This window comes from Odocoileus virginianus, chromosome 22, assembly GCF_023699985.2.
Source record: "Odocoileus virginianus isolate 20LAN1187 ecotype Illinois chromosome 22, Ovbor_1.2, whole genome shotgun sequence".
NCBI classification, from domain to species: Eukaryota; Metazoa; Chordata; class Mammalia; order Artiodactyla; family Cervidae; genus Odocoileus; species Odocoileus virginianus.
The window spans coordinates 24,193,777-24,211,332 of record NC_069695.1 but is presented as its reverse complement, the minus strand read 5'-3'; the positions used below and the strand labels follow the sequence as shown (position 1 = coordinate 24,211,332).

The 17,556-nt window shown below is 36.5% G+C and overlaps 1 long non-coding RNA gene across 1 annotated transcript; it reads right to left on the bottom strand.

Annotated features, from left to right (window-relative positions):
- Positions 1-919: 919 nt before the first annotated feature.
- LOC139030436 (uncharacterized) lies at positions 920-6,677 on the bottom strand. The gene is made up of 3 exons (XR_011482804.1): positions 6,632-6,677; positions 1,815-1,859; positions 920-1,136 (listed from the first exon to the last, which is right to left on the bottom strand). It is a non-coding gene; the product is annotated as an uncharacterized lncRNA (long non-coding RNA).
- Positions 6,678-17,556: the final 10,879 nt, after the last annotated feature.

Sequence of the window (17,556 nt, the reverse complement as noted above, 5' to 3'; positions counted from 1 at the left end):
TAACATGGGAGATTTTACCAAATAGTCTGTACAAATACTTCTAGCTCTACCTAATGTTTTATGATGCCACTGAAACTTTGGGGAATAAATGACTTCCTTACCACCTAAAGAAAGTTTCACAAAGAGATCTAAGGTTTAGTTTGGAAATGCCTCTCTTTTTCAAAGATTCTAAACAGGTCACTAAAGAATATCACTTTGTGAGAAAACATCTTATGTTATTCCCTTTTATTTTTTGAAAAAGTGATAAATAATAAAGACTGAGTGATGACAAATTAGCAAGCCACTTCTCCATTTTAGGCAACAGATTCATGACTTTTGAATGAAAATGTTACAACCTTTGCATCATTGCCTTGTATGAAACATACAATCTCTCAATCCTTCTAAACATTTTTTGCCAGATCTTGATTGCCACAGCCTAATTTTGTTTGTCCACATGACACTTAATTAAGATGATAAATATCATATCAGGTCTGTGGACATTCTTTCACCTTGACACTAAAACAACAGTGGTGACAAAGAACAGGTCGAGCCATAATGGATCTCTCTCTACCATTAAATTACCCAAGACAGAGTAATAGAATCATCAGACACTGCACTCATTATTGTGAAACTTGGTTCATCATGATTGCTTTTGAAAACTCCATTATGGAAAAAACATTTACTCCGAGTCTCCTTGGTTTGCAAAGAAAAAGGTATCAAATGTACCGTTTTTATTTTTAGTGCCTCTGTCAACAACGGCAAAACAAAAGTGAGGAATTAAATGACATCTGGAAAATTTGACCTGTGGTGTCAACGAAATGAAAACGTGCTGTCCTTTAGATCCTTCTGGCTTTTTGAACATTAGGGTTTGTTTGTTTGTTTCCTTCCCACCTTTGCCTCTCTACCTCCCTCTGTCAGTTCTTTGATTAATTACCTGAAGTTTTCCCATCCAAGTACTAACCAGGCCCGACCCTGCTTAGCTTCCGAGATCAGACGAGATCGGGCGCGTTCAGGGTGGTATGGCCGTAGACTGAAGTTTTCATTAATTTCTTCATCAAGTGCTTGTTGAGATCGACTCTTCCAGCTGCTGTGCAAGACACGGGAGTTTTAGCAGATTTGGTGAGAGAAATGCTGAGCTTTCATTTGGATTTAACAGTCTAGTGGAGAAGACAGATATTAAATAATTATAATGAAGAGGGTTATTGTTAAGACAAATAGAGGGTATGATGAGGTATAAAACAAACTCTAAGTTTTATGGGAGATCTCTCTGGAAAAGGGACATATAAATAAGTTATGAAGGGATAATGAATATGTAAAAGTGTCAGTCACTCAATCATGTATGACTCTTTGTAACTGCATGGACTGTAGCCCACCAGGTTCCTTTGTCCATGGGGTTCTCCAGGCAAGAATACTGGAGTGGGTAGCCATTCCCTTCTCCAGGGAATCTTCCCAATCCAGGTATCAAATCCGGGTTTCCTGAGTTGCAGGCAAATTCTTTACCATTTGAGCCACCAGGAAAGCTCCTAATGAATATGTGAGTTCAAGGCAAATATCCTAAATTGAGAGAAGAATATTTGCAATGGTCCAGATGTGAGAGAGAGATCACAGCATGTTTGAAGAACACTGGAAGTATTTTAATAATGCTGGAACATAAAGTGGAAATTGAGGAATAGTGAAAAATGGTGTTGGAGGAGTGGGAGGGATAAGACTGTGTAGAGCCATCAGCCCTCATTGTATTTGGGGGCTAATATGATCAGATTTGTGTTGAGAGAATCACTCTGGTGACAGTGTAAAGAATGAGAGGCAAATGTCAAAAGTGGAGGAAAAAGACTTACGTTTTCAGCCATAAGGAATGAATAGAGTCTAGACTTATCCTTTCCCTGTAAACAATGAGAAAAATGGACAAAATATAGGAAACAACTATTTTCAGATGTTTCACAACAGGCAGCACAGGATTGCAATCACTGAGAAAAGGAAAACAGATGATGTAAGGCCTGTCATCATTAAAGTATTCTGTCTGGAGGTAATTTCCAGTCTTAGGTGTAGGAAGCATGAACTCAAATAGAGCTCAGCAATATTTCAAAATTCCAGCAAGCTGAAGCATTTAGAATTTTGAGGGCAGAGTATGCAATAGGAGGGAATTATTCAGAAGAGTCCCAGAAATATGCATAGAAGTTCCCTTGAACTTTGGCTGAACATCAGTACACACATGTATAGGGTAAAATCCATGAGGTCAAGAAAGAGTAAATCTCAAGGAAAGCGTTATTACTGGAGAACTGTGGTACAAGTAATTTCCACAGCTCAAACAGTGTTATGAATTATTCTAATTCCTTTCAACCAAGAGGAGAGACCTCATTAAATTCTTGAAGCATTTAATGGAGACCCCAGAATAGTGATACCTTGGAAATGGGGCTAAATTCACTCCAGATAGAGTACTTTACTTACATCTACCATAAAAGAATTTAAAAATAAGCCTCAAAAAACCAAACCACTTTATAAATAACCCTCTACCAGAAAAAGTCAAACAATCCTAAAAACAATGCAAAATCCAGCACTCAGTACATATTCAAAATGTCCAGCAATCATTCAGCAATTGCTAGACTTACAAAAAAGTGAAAAATGTGACCCATAGCCAGGAAAAAGAAGTAAATAGAAACAGACATGAAAATAACAAATAAAATAGATTTAGCAAAGATATTAAAATAAGTATTATAAATATGCTCCAGAGTATAAAGGAAAATATAAGATATAATGTTATAAAATTAATGTTATAAATTATGAAAAAGATTATACCAGTGCACATGCTTCTGTCTTTAGAACTTAGAAGAACAAAAGCAATTAAACCTGAAGTAAGTAGATGAAAGGAAATAGAAAGCAATAGAATTAAAAAATAGAAAAACAGAGAAAAAAAGAATGAAGCAAAAAGCTGGTAATTTGAAAAACCAATAAAATTAAAATGCTAAGTAGACTGACTACAACGAAAAAAGGACATCTCTACAGATCTTATAAGTATTAAAAAATAATAAGTATATATTTTGAAAAATTTGTCAATAAACTGAAAAACTTGGATGAAAAGAAAAAATCCTTTGAAAGACAGTTTATAAAAACTAACTCAAGAAGAAATAGAAAATTTGAAAAGCCCTATGTGTATTAACAAAACCGAATTAATAATAGAAAACTTTCAAACAAACACACACACACACATCTCAACCCAAATGTTTCTCTTAGTGTATTACATTCAAATTTAAAGAAGAAAGAACACCAATTCTATACAAACTAATTCAGAAAAAAAAGAAGGAAACACTGTGAAAATAATTTTTGAGAACAGATTTATTCTTCTACCAAAATCAGATAAAGATAATGCAGAAATAGCAAAACTAAAGACCCATATACCACATAGACATGATTATAAAAATACTTAAAAATATATTAGCAATATAGAATCCAATAATGTATAAAATGATGCCATGCCCATTTGGGATAAAACTCTCAGCAAGCTAGAAATAGAAGGGAACTCTCTCAACCTGAAACTGATAGAATATCTACGAAGAACCGGCAACTGACATCATGATTAAGTTGGAAAAACAAAATGATCTCCACTCTTACTATTTATACTCAAGATTATGCTAGAGATTCTGGTCACTGCAAAAAGGCAAAAAAGAAACAGAAAGCACACAAATTGGAAAGGAAGAAAGAATTCTCTTTTTATTTGCAAATAATATGATTATGTTTGAAAAAAATAGAGTCTACAAAAATTTACAGAACCAATAAATGAATTTATCAAGTTTGTAGAATGCAAAGTCAGTATTCAAAAATCAAGTATACTTTTACACACCAGCAATGAACAACTGTAAATAGAAATTAAAAGTATTACTTGCAAGAGCATCAAGAAGTATGAAATACTTAGGAATAAGCTTTACAAAATAAGTACAGAATCTTTACAATGAAAAACATAAAACATTGCTGGGAGAAGATAGAAAGGGAAAGTGAAAGTTACTCAGTCCTGTCCAACTCTTTGCAACCCCATGGATTGTAGTCCATGGAATTACATTGGACCCCATGGAATTCTCCAGGACAGAATACTGGACCATGGGTAGCTTTTCCCTTCTCCAGGGGATCTTCCCAACCCAGGGACTGAACTCAGGGCTCCCACATTTCAGGTGGAGAAAATAGAGAAGATATAAATAAGTTAACAGATAAACCATATTCATGAGTAGAAAGACTTGGTATTTTTAGGATATCTTCTCTGCAATATGATCCAATTAACGCAGTCCCAAATTAACAAAAGCTATAGTTTTTGCATATAAAAATTATAAAACTTTTGGAAAAAATAGATGAAAATCTTTATAACCTTCGGGTGGCCAAAGATTTCAAAAAGCATGAACCATTAGAGAAAATTAAAACTTCTACTTTTTGGAAACATTGTCAAGAGTATAAAAGTTTAAAGACTGTGAGAAAATATTCACTATGTATATATTTAGCTGCCAAAGGAATTGTATCCAGACTACATAAAAAACTTAAAATTCAATAATAAGTAGACAAACAACCCAAAGGTGATGAAAAGTAGATGGATATGAAAGATTTCTGAAAGTGAAAGAATCTTGTACTCTCCGTTTCATCTGAGTGAACACATATAATATTTTAATATTATTTTAGAGTAGAAAGAAGGTTTCTTGAATATTTGGTGAGGATGAAGAGAAAATTTATTCAGAAAATAAGAAGTGATCTTTATTGATGATTATATTGAGTTCTGAACGACCCAGTGAAGAAGGATTTTATTTTCTTGGGCTCCAAAATCACTGCAGATGGTGACTGCAGCCATAAAATTAAAAAATTCTTGTTCCTTGGAAGGAAAGCTATGACAAACCTAGACAGTATATTAAAACGCAAAGACATCTCTTTGTCAACAAAGGTCCATATAGTCAGAGTAGTCATGTACGGAAGTGAGAGTTGGACCATAAAGAAGGCTGAGCACCAAAGAGCTGATGCTTTCAAACTGTGGTGCTGGAGAAGACTCTTGAGAGTCCCTTAGACTGCTAGGAGATCAAACTAGTCAATCCGAAAGGCAATCAACCCTGAATATTCACTGGAAGGACTGATGCTGAAATTGAAGCTCCAATACTTTAGCCACCTGATGCAAAGAGCCAACTAACTGAAAAAGACCCTGATGCTGGGAAAGATTGAGGGCAGGACGAGAAGGGGATGACAGAGGATGAGATGGCTGGATGACATCATCGATTCAATGGACATGAGTTTGAGAGAACTCTGGGAGATAGTGAAGGACAGGGGAGCCTGACATGCCGGAGTCAATGGGGACTGCAAAGAGTCAGACAAGACTCTGTTTGGGCCTTCTGTCTTTAATCCTCAAAGTTTTAGTTCTTTTTACTTACTTTTTCTCTTATTGTAAATTTAACAGAAAGAAACTATCATTCATTCATTAGTTTTAATAGATTTATTTTTCATGATGTGGGGCCTATCCTCTGAGTTTATTGTACTCTGAGACATCTTCCATATAATTAGGAGAGTGTTTCTGGAAGAGCTATAGAAATCTATTTTCTATGATATATCTTTCTCCCAACATCAAAGGCATCAGAAGAAGCAACAAGAACTGACCCTCTCTCCCCAGTTTCCACTGGTTCAAGGTAGAATTTTACATGGAATGACATAGCAACTCATGTTTCTCTTCTCTCTTTGCTCCAAATGGCACACGGATTTATATACTATGGTAATCTACTTATTTTCACTATTCATGTGCTCTTATTTTATATTATCTTGTAGTGTTATTTGATTATACATATTTTACAACATTATATGTTCTTTATGAGCAGAGATTTGTTTCATTCTTCTTTATAAAATCCAACCCCCCTCCCCCCAACATTAGTGCCAGGGACAGAGTAAACACTTTAAAAATCACTATTTTCATGTACAGATGCAGTTGAAAACACCAGCAATTTTCCATAAAATCCATTTTGCCCAGAATTCTTTGCACTTCAGACCTGCAGGATCTATTTCTAGGTATTTATTATTCAGAATCATAGAAAATATTGAGGAAAATTGTTGTCATCAAAGTGTTTCAAACATCAAATTAACTCTCCTCAACTTGGTTTTTCTCTAGCATCCTAACGCTGTTGATCATTATCCCAGCCAATAAAAGCCTTTTCCTTTGCATCTTCTAAAAGTTGTTCTAATAGACAAAGTTTTCTGAGAAAAAGCTAGAACTGGGATCCAATTTGTCAGGCTCTGAGGTTTACATCACTCTTTGGTGTGGTGCCCAGAAAAATACATTTTGTTTCAAAGAACTGACACAGCTTCCAGAACAGCTAAGGGGCACATGCTGAGAGACTTTTGGTGGTTTCTGACAGCTTGACCAGATACATCCCTTCCTTGAAGAGACTATATTGTTTTATGAGCGTATGATCTCTGTTTTTTATGAATATCTTCTAGATTAAAAATTCATGAAGATGTAAATTTTCCCCCCTCCAAAAAGGGGAAAGAAATAGCAGGTAGATGGAGATGCTCATGCCACCTCTACTACCTCAGGTTCTAGTCTTCCTCTGTGCTTTTATTTCTTTTTCACATATTAAGCTCCCCCCCCACTTTCTTACAGGCTTCCAAGAAAGAACTCGGGAGAAACCACTTCCCCGCCTCCTACCGTTTCTTGATGTCATCTTCTCTCGTTCTCTCATCCTCCCCCATTTCTCCTGCAGAGATTCAAAATCTGAACCTTTGTGATGTCATACCACTCTAACTTTCTCACCAAAGGTGTGGCCAGTTAAAAAAACACAGCAAATCCTTCATTCTGGTTAAAAACCAGTATTTAAATTTGCCCTTCCATCCCAGATGTAGTAATGCCTGAGTCCATGTAAGTCTTCCTTGTTTATAGTCATGGAGCAACAAATAGAATATTCATTATTCAAATCCACCAATATTTTGTTAGATACATGGATCTTTCTCCTCTTCAATTTTTTTTTTGTTTTTTTTTTAACTGTGTATGCTCATAACTGAAAATAAAAACACACACACACACAAACAAAACCAGATTTGAAGGCATGGTTTGCAGTTTCTTTTTATTCTTAATAGGTAGCATTGTATAGTAAGAATTGGTCAACTGAACTGGCTTCCCCTGCTGTTCCTGCATGGACTAGTTGGAATGATCTGTGGCAGCATATTTCTGAATCACCCTACCTATGTAAAATGGGGACGATAATCAGGTTCTCATAAGACTGAACAAGAGCAAGGTGGGTGGGGATATGCCGTATGCCTAACACAGTGCTCTAGACGTTCAATAAATAAGAGCTTCTTCCCACCCCAACTTCTCTTCTCCATTTACTTCCTGTGCATCACTAGTGAAGCATCTCAAATCTGGGCGATCTTGGAACAGAGCAAACACATGTATCCTGCCACTGAGTAATAAGTCAACTGTGACCAGATGTGTTCTAGGTGAGCATCACGCTCTGCCTCAGTTTGTTTTACACTCAAACTTGTTTTATAAACACTCCCAATGGGAGGCAAACTTCAGGTTGAGCCCCAGAGTTTGCCATCATTTAGACCCACACTGCTTATCCAGTGCTGCCTCTTCTCATGGATCCCTCTCAACAACGCAGGCAGTCTCTTCCCTGTCCCTTGAACATGAACATTGCATGGGATCTTCCTGAGTGTTTGTGTATGTTGCTGGTAATGCCTGAAATTCTTCATTTCTCTTCTTTATTCTTCTAAGTCCTTGTCAATCCTGAAATTTGTCCAGTGCTGTTCTATACTGCAAATTGCATATGTAACTTTAAACTTTCTGGTGGGCATATCTAAAAATCAAGTATAATTGATTTCAGAGATTTTTTTATATAATTCAATATATCAAAAATACTATTTCAACTTATGATCAATGAGATATTGTAAACTGTGGGTTTTTTGACTAGATCTTCAAAATCCAGCGTCTATTTTATACTTAGAAAGTACATTTCAGTTTGGCTTTGCCACATTTCAAGTGCTAATAGCCACATAGAGCAAGTAGCTACTATGCTTGACAGTGTAGGTCTAGTTTGTCAGATTCAGCCCATCTTTTAACTCGATAAACATGACACCTTAGTTTTGAAGACTGTGGTTTACAAAGCACTTTCAATATGCTATCTTTGGTGGCCTTTACAGCAGTGCCTGTGAGGATGGAATGAATTTTTGTTACCATTTCAGAGAAAAGGTAAAGAAACCACACACAGTTACCAAGACTCTAAGACATTGGGTAACATACAGAGAACTGTACGAAAGTGAAAGAATTCATCCTTGAATACAGGACCTGAAGTTCCGATACCCAGTAACAAATTATTTCTTGAAAATTGTATTTTCCTAGACTTGAAAGATTTTCCCATAAATCATCTCACAAAAATTAATCTTCACAAATCCACCTGGAGGTAGTTTAATTTCATTTATTTGTGATTTTTTTGGGGGGGTATAGTTGCATTGCAATGTTGTGTTAGTTTCTGCCATGCAATGAAGTGAATCACCAAAAGGAATTAAATTGGGTGATTTGAAGAGAACTACAAGCCTAGAGTTTTTCATTCATGATATCATTTATTTTTGAAAATTGATGCCCAAGCAACAAAACCCAAAAGGCACCCACATTTACCAGTTTCTTGTAACCTTTTCTTTTCCTTTTTACTAAATAGCTGTATACTATATGCTGTATTCTGCACTTGATTTTTTGACAATGTATTTATTATATTACATATACAAAGAGATCCTTGTGTGTAATTTGGGAGGTTTACCTTATTCTTTGTAGCTGTGGTTTCCGGTGTCTGTATTCCATGGTCTGGATCTGTCATGCTTTAATAACTAGTCCTACTAAGGAGCGTTCAGGGTGTTTTCAGTCTTTTGCTATGACAAGTATTAATGACATCGTAGTCAATAAATTTGTGCATGCCTCATTTCACCATTGAATATAGCTACAGTATACCAACATTTCTGGGTCAAAGTATATGTGCATTTAAAAATTGGGGTGAAATATTTCTAAACTTCCCTTAAAAAAGGTTTAATGACTTTCACTCACACGCAACATGTAAGCACTTGCATCCTCACGCTGTGAAAACTCAGTGTGCTGTGAACTTGCATTGGTGAGTTTGAGCATCTTCTCACATGTTCAAGTGTCATTTGCATTAATTTTTCTGCAGCTTGACCATTTGTGTCTGTATCTTATACTGTGTTCCTATTGAATTGTTATTATTTTCTTTTTAATTGTAAGAGCTCTCTAAATTTTAAGGAAATTGTGAGGTGAGATATGATATTTTGACTTTGGATTTTTTTTTTTAAGATTTTGCTTTTGCTTTGTTGTTATGTTTGCTATTTTATATGTGCTAATTTATGAATCTTTTCTTTCATGGATTTTGGGTTTTGTATCATGCTTTAGAATTTTAGTGGTATGTGTCCAAGTTTAATTTTCTTTTCAGATGATTACTCAGTAACTCAATGCCATTATTAAATAATCTACCTTTTCTTTACAGATTTAACCTGCTACCCAAGTTGTATGATCTACCTTGTATTTTTATGTTTATTTTTGAATTTTGTTCTTTCCTTTCACTGATCTGTCCTTGCACTAGTATCACATGACTTAACATCTACTAGTGCTTATCCCCTCAAGATTATTCCTCCTTCCCTGATTTTTTTTTTTTTTTGATTCTCATGTATACTTACTTGTTTCCATATGAAGCTTATTGGCTTAAAAGAACACTTCTGTATTTTATTAGGATTACATTTTATTCTCAGCCTATATTTTGGAGAAGGATTAGGGAAAACGTCTATATGTAATGAGGCTTACCTCCCAATGGTACACTTTGTCATTTGTTAAGTTCTTCTACTGTCTTTCAGTAATATTTTAAAGTTTTATTTTCATATACTTGTTACCTATTTTTCAGCAGTGTGGAGATTTCTTAAAAAGCTGGAAATAGAACTGGCATATGACCCAGCAATCCCACTTCTGGGCATACACACCAAGGAAACCAGATCTGAAAGAGACACGTGCACCCCAATGTTCATCGCAGCACTGTTTATAATAGATGTTTATATTTTTGTTCCTACTGTAAAGAGAATCTTTCCTCTCATTATGACAATTTAAGACATTTTATGATAGAAAATTTCAAACACATCAAAATTAGAGAAAATAGGATTGTGAAGCTCCTTGTGCTCATCACCTCGTTTCAGTAATTTTCAACTTATGGCCAGTTTTATTCCATCCAACCCCCTCCTTCCTATCATCCCCAACCCCGGTTATTGTGAAGGAAATCCAAGACTTCATGCCATTTCACCTGTAAATATTTAAGTATGCATTTCTAAAAGATAGTAACTTGAAAAAAAACTTACCATAGAAATTTTGTATCTCAGATATTTTATAATAATTTAATATATTCAAGATATTTCTTTAATTGTCTTTAAAGTCTTTTCTGGGTCATTTGAGTTAGATTCCAAATAAAATCCATATATCATTATTGTCTGAAATGTTTCAAGTTTTTTTAATGTATAGGGTTGTCCTCTAGCTGTTTTTTTTTTTTTCCATTTATTTTTATTAGTTGGAGGCTAATTACTTTACATCATTGCAGTGGTTTTTGTCATACATTGAAATGAATTAGCCATGGATTTACATGTATTCCCCATCCCAGTCCCCCCTCCCACCTCCCTCTCCACCCGATCCCTCTGGGTCTTCCCAGTGCACCAGGCCCGAGCATTTGTCTCATGCATCCAACCTGGGCTGGTGATCTGTTTCACCCTAGATAATATACATGTTTCGATGCTGTTCTCTTGAAACATCCCACCCTCGCCTTCTCCCAGAGTCCACAAGTCTGTTCTATACATCTGAGTCTCTTTTTCTGTTTTGCATATAGGGTTATCGTTACCATCTTTCTAAATTCCCTATATATGTGTTAGTATACTGTAATGGTCTTTATCTTTCTGGCTTACTTCGCTCTGTATAGGTTCCAGTTTCATCCATCTCATTAGAACTGATTCAAATGAATTCCTTTTAATGGCTGAGTAATATTCCATGGTGTATATGTACCACAGGTTCCTCATCCATTCGTCTGCTGATGGGCATCTAGGTTGCTTCCATGTCCTGCCTATTATAAACACTGCTGCGATGAACATTGGGGTGCACGTGTCTCTTTCAGATCTGGTTTCCTTGGTGTGTATGCCCAGAAGTGGGATTGCTGGGTCATATGGCAGTTCTATTTCCAGCTTTTTAAGACATCTCCACACTGTTTTCCATAGTGGCTGTACTAATTTGCATTCCCACCAACAGTGTAAGAGGGTTCCCTTTCTCCACACCCTCACCACTCTAGCTGTTTTTTTACCTTGCACATCTTTTGTTGAAGAAACTGGACCATTTTTCTAGTTGAGATTCCCATAATTTGGATTTTGCTGGTTGGCTCTCCATGGAGTTATCATATTCCTTTATTCCTCTGCATTTCCTATAAATTGGTGATTAACTCTAGAGATGTGATTAAATTCAAGTTGGATTTTTGGGAAGGAAGACTGTATAATATCTGGTTTTCTTTTTGTGGTTTTAGAAGCCACTGATAGTTATTTTCTTTGTCTATTGATTCATTAGGGCTTGGAAATGGTGATATTCTACTTAGATCAGTTTTCTCCATTTATTAGATTGGGGAAAGATTGAGGGCAGGAGGAGAAGGGGGCGACAGAGGATGAGATGGTTGGATGGCATCACCGACTCAATGGACATGGGTTTGGTTAGACTGGCAGCTGGTGATGGACAGGGAGGCCTGGCATGCTGAGGTTCATGGGGTCTCAGAGAGTCGGACACGACTGGGTGACTGAATTGAACTGAACTGACTTCTAAACAGAGATACTTTCCTCATCAACTATTTGTATATAAACTGAGGTACAATAACTTGAGGTGCATTCTTATGAGAAAGGCAGAATAAATACATCATTCTCTCCATTTAATAGTTTTCAAAACACTAATATCTTAACATCTATCAAGGGCGACCAGTGAGAAATGTTCTGTTTTGTTTTGCATGATGAATACATGGTTTTTAAAAATGTTTGATGTGTTTTAGTCCATTGAAGTTATTATCTTTATTGAGGTTCAAATCATTCTATCTTTAGCCATTGGCAATCCATTGACTTTGGCTCTTGCACTCTTTAGACATGATAAAAATCACTGATAACTTTTTACTTTCTTGTACAAAAAGATGCTCCAGGCTTATCTTGTGCATTTCCTGCTCCAGATCCAAAAATGGACATTTTCCCAAGAATCTTTGGTTACTTTCAGTGGGAATTTATTTTTAGAGACTACAGTCTGGACATTAAGGGTGCTTACTACTATTGTGTGGCCATCATTTGTAGCCCTTTTCAGTAGATAGAGCTGGGAAATGTATGAATGTGGGTGTTTCAAAGATTAACTTTATCATGAGTTTATATAAGTACTTCCAGCTCAAACTCAGGTCTACAGGGTTTTTACTCAACCTCAGTGATGTTAAATCTATATCTCCTTTCTTCCTTGCTAAATATTCTGGTTTCAGTAGGGAGCTTAATGCCACAAAACGAGAGAAGGACAAGAGTCTAGGTGCATGTAAAAGAGTGGTTATAATGACTGATCACAGAATTTGAGCTAGGTTAGGAAGAGGTCTTCCCCAGTGGCTCAGGGGGAAAGAATCCACCTGCAAGGCAGGAGACGCAGAAGACTTGAGTTCGATCCCTGCGTTGGGAAGATCCTCTGGAGGAGGAAAGGGCAACCCACTCCAGTGTTCTTGCCAGAAAAATTTCATGGACAGCAGAGCTTGATGGGGTACAGTCCATATCGTCGCAAAGAGTCAGACATGACTGAAGCGACTGAGCACAGCACAGCACAGGAAGGAAGAAGATGAGGGAGATGATGGGATGTAGGTGTCAGCTAATGCTGTGGTGGGAATCATTTTAAGTCCTGGGTGTTCATTGGAAGGATTGATGCTGAAGCTGAAACTCCAATACTTTGGCCACCTCATGTGAAGAGTTGACTCATTGGAAAAGACCCTGATGCTGGGAGGGGTTGGGGGCAGGAGGAGAAGGGAACGACAGAGGATGAGATGGCTGGATGGCATCACCAACTCGATGGGCATGAGTTTGAGTAATCTCTAGGAGTTGGTGATGGACCGGGAGGCCTGGTGTGCTGCGATTCATGGGGTTGCATAGAGTTGGACACGACTGAGTGACTGAAATGAACTTACCAAAATGTATCAAATTAACACGTTGTATATCTTAAATTTACACAATGCTATATGTCAACTATATCTCACTATACCCAGGAAGAAAAAGTGAAGAGAGATGAACAGTCACGACGCTGACAGTATTGCACAGGTCTCGGTGGGAAAGGATGAAAAAATATTGAGATCAAAAGGAGAGAGAGCCAGAAAGGTTGAGGGCAGTGGCCAGAGAGATGGTGTGACTGGGGTAACTGTAAAGCCAGGGGTGTTGGCATGCGGATGAGGGGCTGAGGACAGAAGGAGGTGATTTCTGGATGAGAAGAGGAAGAAGAACAAATTGGCCAAGATCCCGGAAGAATCATCTTTGTGGATCTTGAAACATGAAGAATTATGACAGGAGCACTGGAAAAAGTGATAATGGGGCAAAACAAAAACATCAGGAAATGAGAGGAGTGACCTGGGAGTGGTAGGTGAAGGCAACAATGAGGAGGGTGGGGGTCTGAGCCTGAAAACTGAAAGTCTGGGCTGGGAGTTTTAAGAAAGACAGGTGAAAGGTGGTTAGGAAATGGTAGCTCAGAGCCGGGGAATCCCTTTCCCCCACCACAGGCCTCACAGGAGGAGGTGGCAGGGGAAACCTGCCCTCGCAGGGGGCTGCAGGCACAGTGCGTCCTCAGAAGAGCCAGTTCTGCGAGAGCCAGAAGCTGGAAGAACTTTCGGGCATGAGGCTACAAACTTGAGGATTTTGCTGGAAAACTGGCTTTCTACTTCAGTCCAGAGGGCAACAGTGAAAAGGCTTCAAAATCTGGAGGGGGATGAGATATGGAATCGGGGGGAAAAAGGCATAGGGAGGGTTAAAGTACCGGGGATGAGTGGTGGTTCAGATGTCTTGTGTCTCTTGTGATGAAGGCAAATATGGGTAAAAGCATAATAAGATGATTCCTGCTGGCCCCTTGTCACATGGTGTTGGCAAGGCTCTCAGAGTCGTAGGCAGGGTGGGCACAGAGGGCTGGGAGCCTGGCCACCAGCAGCCAGTTCTGGACCTTCTTGCCCCTTGCCTCTGGTGGTGGTGGTGGTGCTATGGGGACAGGGACCAAGGAGGAAAGGGATGGCCTTATCCAGAGCACCGGGGGTTCGAGGGTGCCCTTTCTTTTCTTCTTTCTTTTTTTTTTAAAGATAAACTTTATCATGAAAAATAAAATACCTGCAGCAAAGTGCACAAGTCTTTGGTGATTTGGCTCATAAATGAACACAGTTTCATTCACCGACAACCAGGTATATAAACAGAGCGTTAACCAGTGTCCCTTGCCCAAAGATGGTTAATTTTTCTAATAAATAATTAAGTCTAGGAAGATGGGGTACAGAAGAACTAACTTTGTTGCCAATGAAAGCCTATGTCTATAGGCTTTAATAGTGCCTGCACGCTATTTTACAAATAAAGCAAGATACAGAGAATGAAGCTGAATTGTGCCTTTACCAAGTTATTGATAGGTCAGGAGAAGTTCAAAGCTAAATAGCAAGGATTCACATTTCTACAAAATAAAAATGCATTCTATAGATCCAATCATTTGAATCATGTCATGATGGATTGAAACTAGTGAGTCTTAAAAGCCTTGATATGGATCCTAGTATTTACAAATCTCAGCATTTGATTTCTTTAAAAAAAATGCCTTCAAAATTTGTATAAAGAAAATGACAATAGTATGTGAAAATGAATCTGGGACAACTGTTAAATGCTTGGGGAAAAATAAAACAAAATCAAAATTATATACCTATTGGGTTGGCCAAAAATTCTTTTGGGTTTTCTTTAAGAGCATTTGTGAAACCCCAAGTGAACTTTTTGGCCAACCCAGTACTTTTACCCTGTCACACATATTCAGCTGACTTATTAAATTTTAAAAAATCTTAAAAGAAGCAGAAAATACATAAGTCACTTTCTTATCTGATACTGGAATGGCTTTCCTAAACACAAACAGAAAAGAACCAAATGCTGGAAAATATTTAACTTTATGACAGGTTGAATTTATACATTAAATAAATTAACATTGAAAAAAGCAAAGAATAAACTGAAAATAAGTATTTGAAACATATATGACTAATAGATATAATATCCTTAACAGAAATAAAGCACAAATCAGAAAAAGATGTACAGCCTACTAGAAAAACTGGCAAAAAATGTAGGTAAATAATTCACAAAAGAAGAAATATATATAAATATATATATAAATACTTATTTCAACTTTACTTGTAATCAAAGAAGTGTAAATGAAAGCATTCTCCCCACTGAAATGGTAGAAATTAATACTCAGTGTTGGTTAGGTGAGAAGGAATGAACAAGCTTGTGTTTTGCTGGTGGGAATTTATCCCAGCACCTCTGAAGGGCAATTTGACAATGTATAGCCAAATCTTGGGGCTTCCCTGGTGGTTCAGATGGTAAAGAATATGCCTGCAATGAAAGAGACTCAGGTTCGATCCCTAGAGATTGATCCCCTGGAGAAGGGAATGGCTACCTACTCCAGTATTCTTGCCTGGAGAATTCCCTGGACAGAGGAGCTTTGGGAGCTAGAGTCTATGGAGTCAGAAAGAGTCAGATGCAACTGAGTGACTAACATTTTTAAGAAAGCGTTAAGAAAGAAGAAAGTATAGAGCAATGATGCTGAGATCAGGAACTACTGAATTAAAAAAAAAACTCAATAGAATAAACATAGAAGATGATTCTGTAAAGAAAATAGCACTATGGGGGAAAAAAAACCCTAAAAAATTGATTCAAAGAACAACTACCCGAAAGGCATTAAAATAAAGATAGAATATATAACAACAAATACAGAAGAGGTGATAAAATTGTAAGAGAATTTTATGTAAAATTCTTTGATATTAAATTTGAATAACATACATTTCAAGGAAAGTAAAATCAGCCAAAATTAACTCAATAATAAGTAGACTAATAAACTGTGGGGGGAAATGAAAAATGTATTAAAGAAATAATTCAAAAGGCTTTATGCTAGATAGTTTTTCTGGTGAAGCTTCTTTAAACTGTCAAGGAACAGAAAATTTCAATGCTATTGTATTTCAGAATATTATGAATCTTCAAATCACATTATGAAACTTATGTATGCCAAAACCAAAACCAAATCTTAAAAAAGAAAGTTTAAAAAGAATTGCATTTGATTATAATAAAAATCCCCCAACAAAATTCAACTCTATACTATTGTATACTATACCCCAACATGCAACTTTATTAATATTAGGAAGACGATGGAGTCAGTGAGTAAAATACAATTGTAAAAGTGAGATATGATGAAATATAACACCTACTTCCAAAAAACAAAATTCTGGAAGATCTGGATTAGATTGATCCTTCCTTAATATGGTTAAGAATATTTATCTGAAATCTGAGTTTGCAAATAAGCTGAATGTGGGTCATTGTTGTAAATGTTTTTGTTTTGGCCTCTATGATTTGGGGAAATGATTTTAGTTATAAACATTTTATAATTGAGAGATTTCATATAAAAATCATATGTTTTCCCTTATGTGAAAAAAAATTTAGGATCAAGGTTAGGATTTTCAGTGTGAAAAAATGGCAGCTCTGTTAGTGGTAGGTCCACATTTTCATAGGGTTTAACAGTCTTAAGCTTGAGCATCTCCTGGATGCTCCATTCAGAAGGAGACTTCTGTTTGTCATGGTTTCCACAAAGCTCTCTACTCTGGCATTAAACTTAACAACAAAAATCACATTTGGCATTATAATCTATAAAGTTATTGTTATTCTTCTTAGGAGCATATGAAATATGTCATCTTACCTGGGGAATCCCATGGATAGAGGAACCTGGCAGGCTATAGTCCATGGGGCTGCAATGAGTCAGACATGACTTAAGGGACTGAGCTTCAGTCACAGCACACACATCACCATTACTACTTAACTTTTGTGGCCAATAGAAGAGATAAGAACTCAAAAAAGGGTAGACCTATTGGTAAGAAAAAAGTCAAAATGTAATAATTTCAGTTGGAATGATTACATGTTAACATACACACACCAGCTGTAAGCTTTCAACAATAAGAGTTAAATAAACTGGTTAGAAGATAAATATTTCTAAAATTAGTAACTATATTTTGTATCTCAGCAACTTCTAGTTAAATAACACAATGACAAGATTATATTTATAATAGCAACAAAAACTTTAAAGTACAAGGAATGTATGGAAACAATATGAAAAAACTACACAAGTTTTTTTGAGATATAAATGATTTGAGTAAATGGACATACATATCAATTCTTTGAAAATTGTAAAAATGTCAATTCTTCCCTTTTGAATATATGGTTTTAACATTATCCCAATAAAAATTCTAAAGAGCTTTTTCCTAGAAAGTGAAAAATTAAATAAACTGCATCTGGGAATGTAAA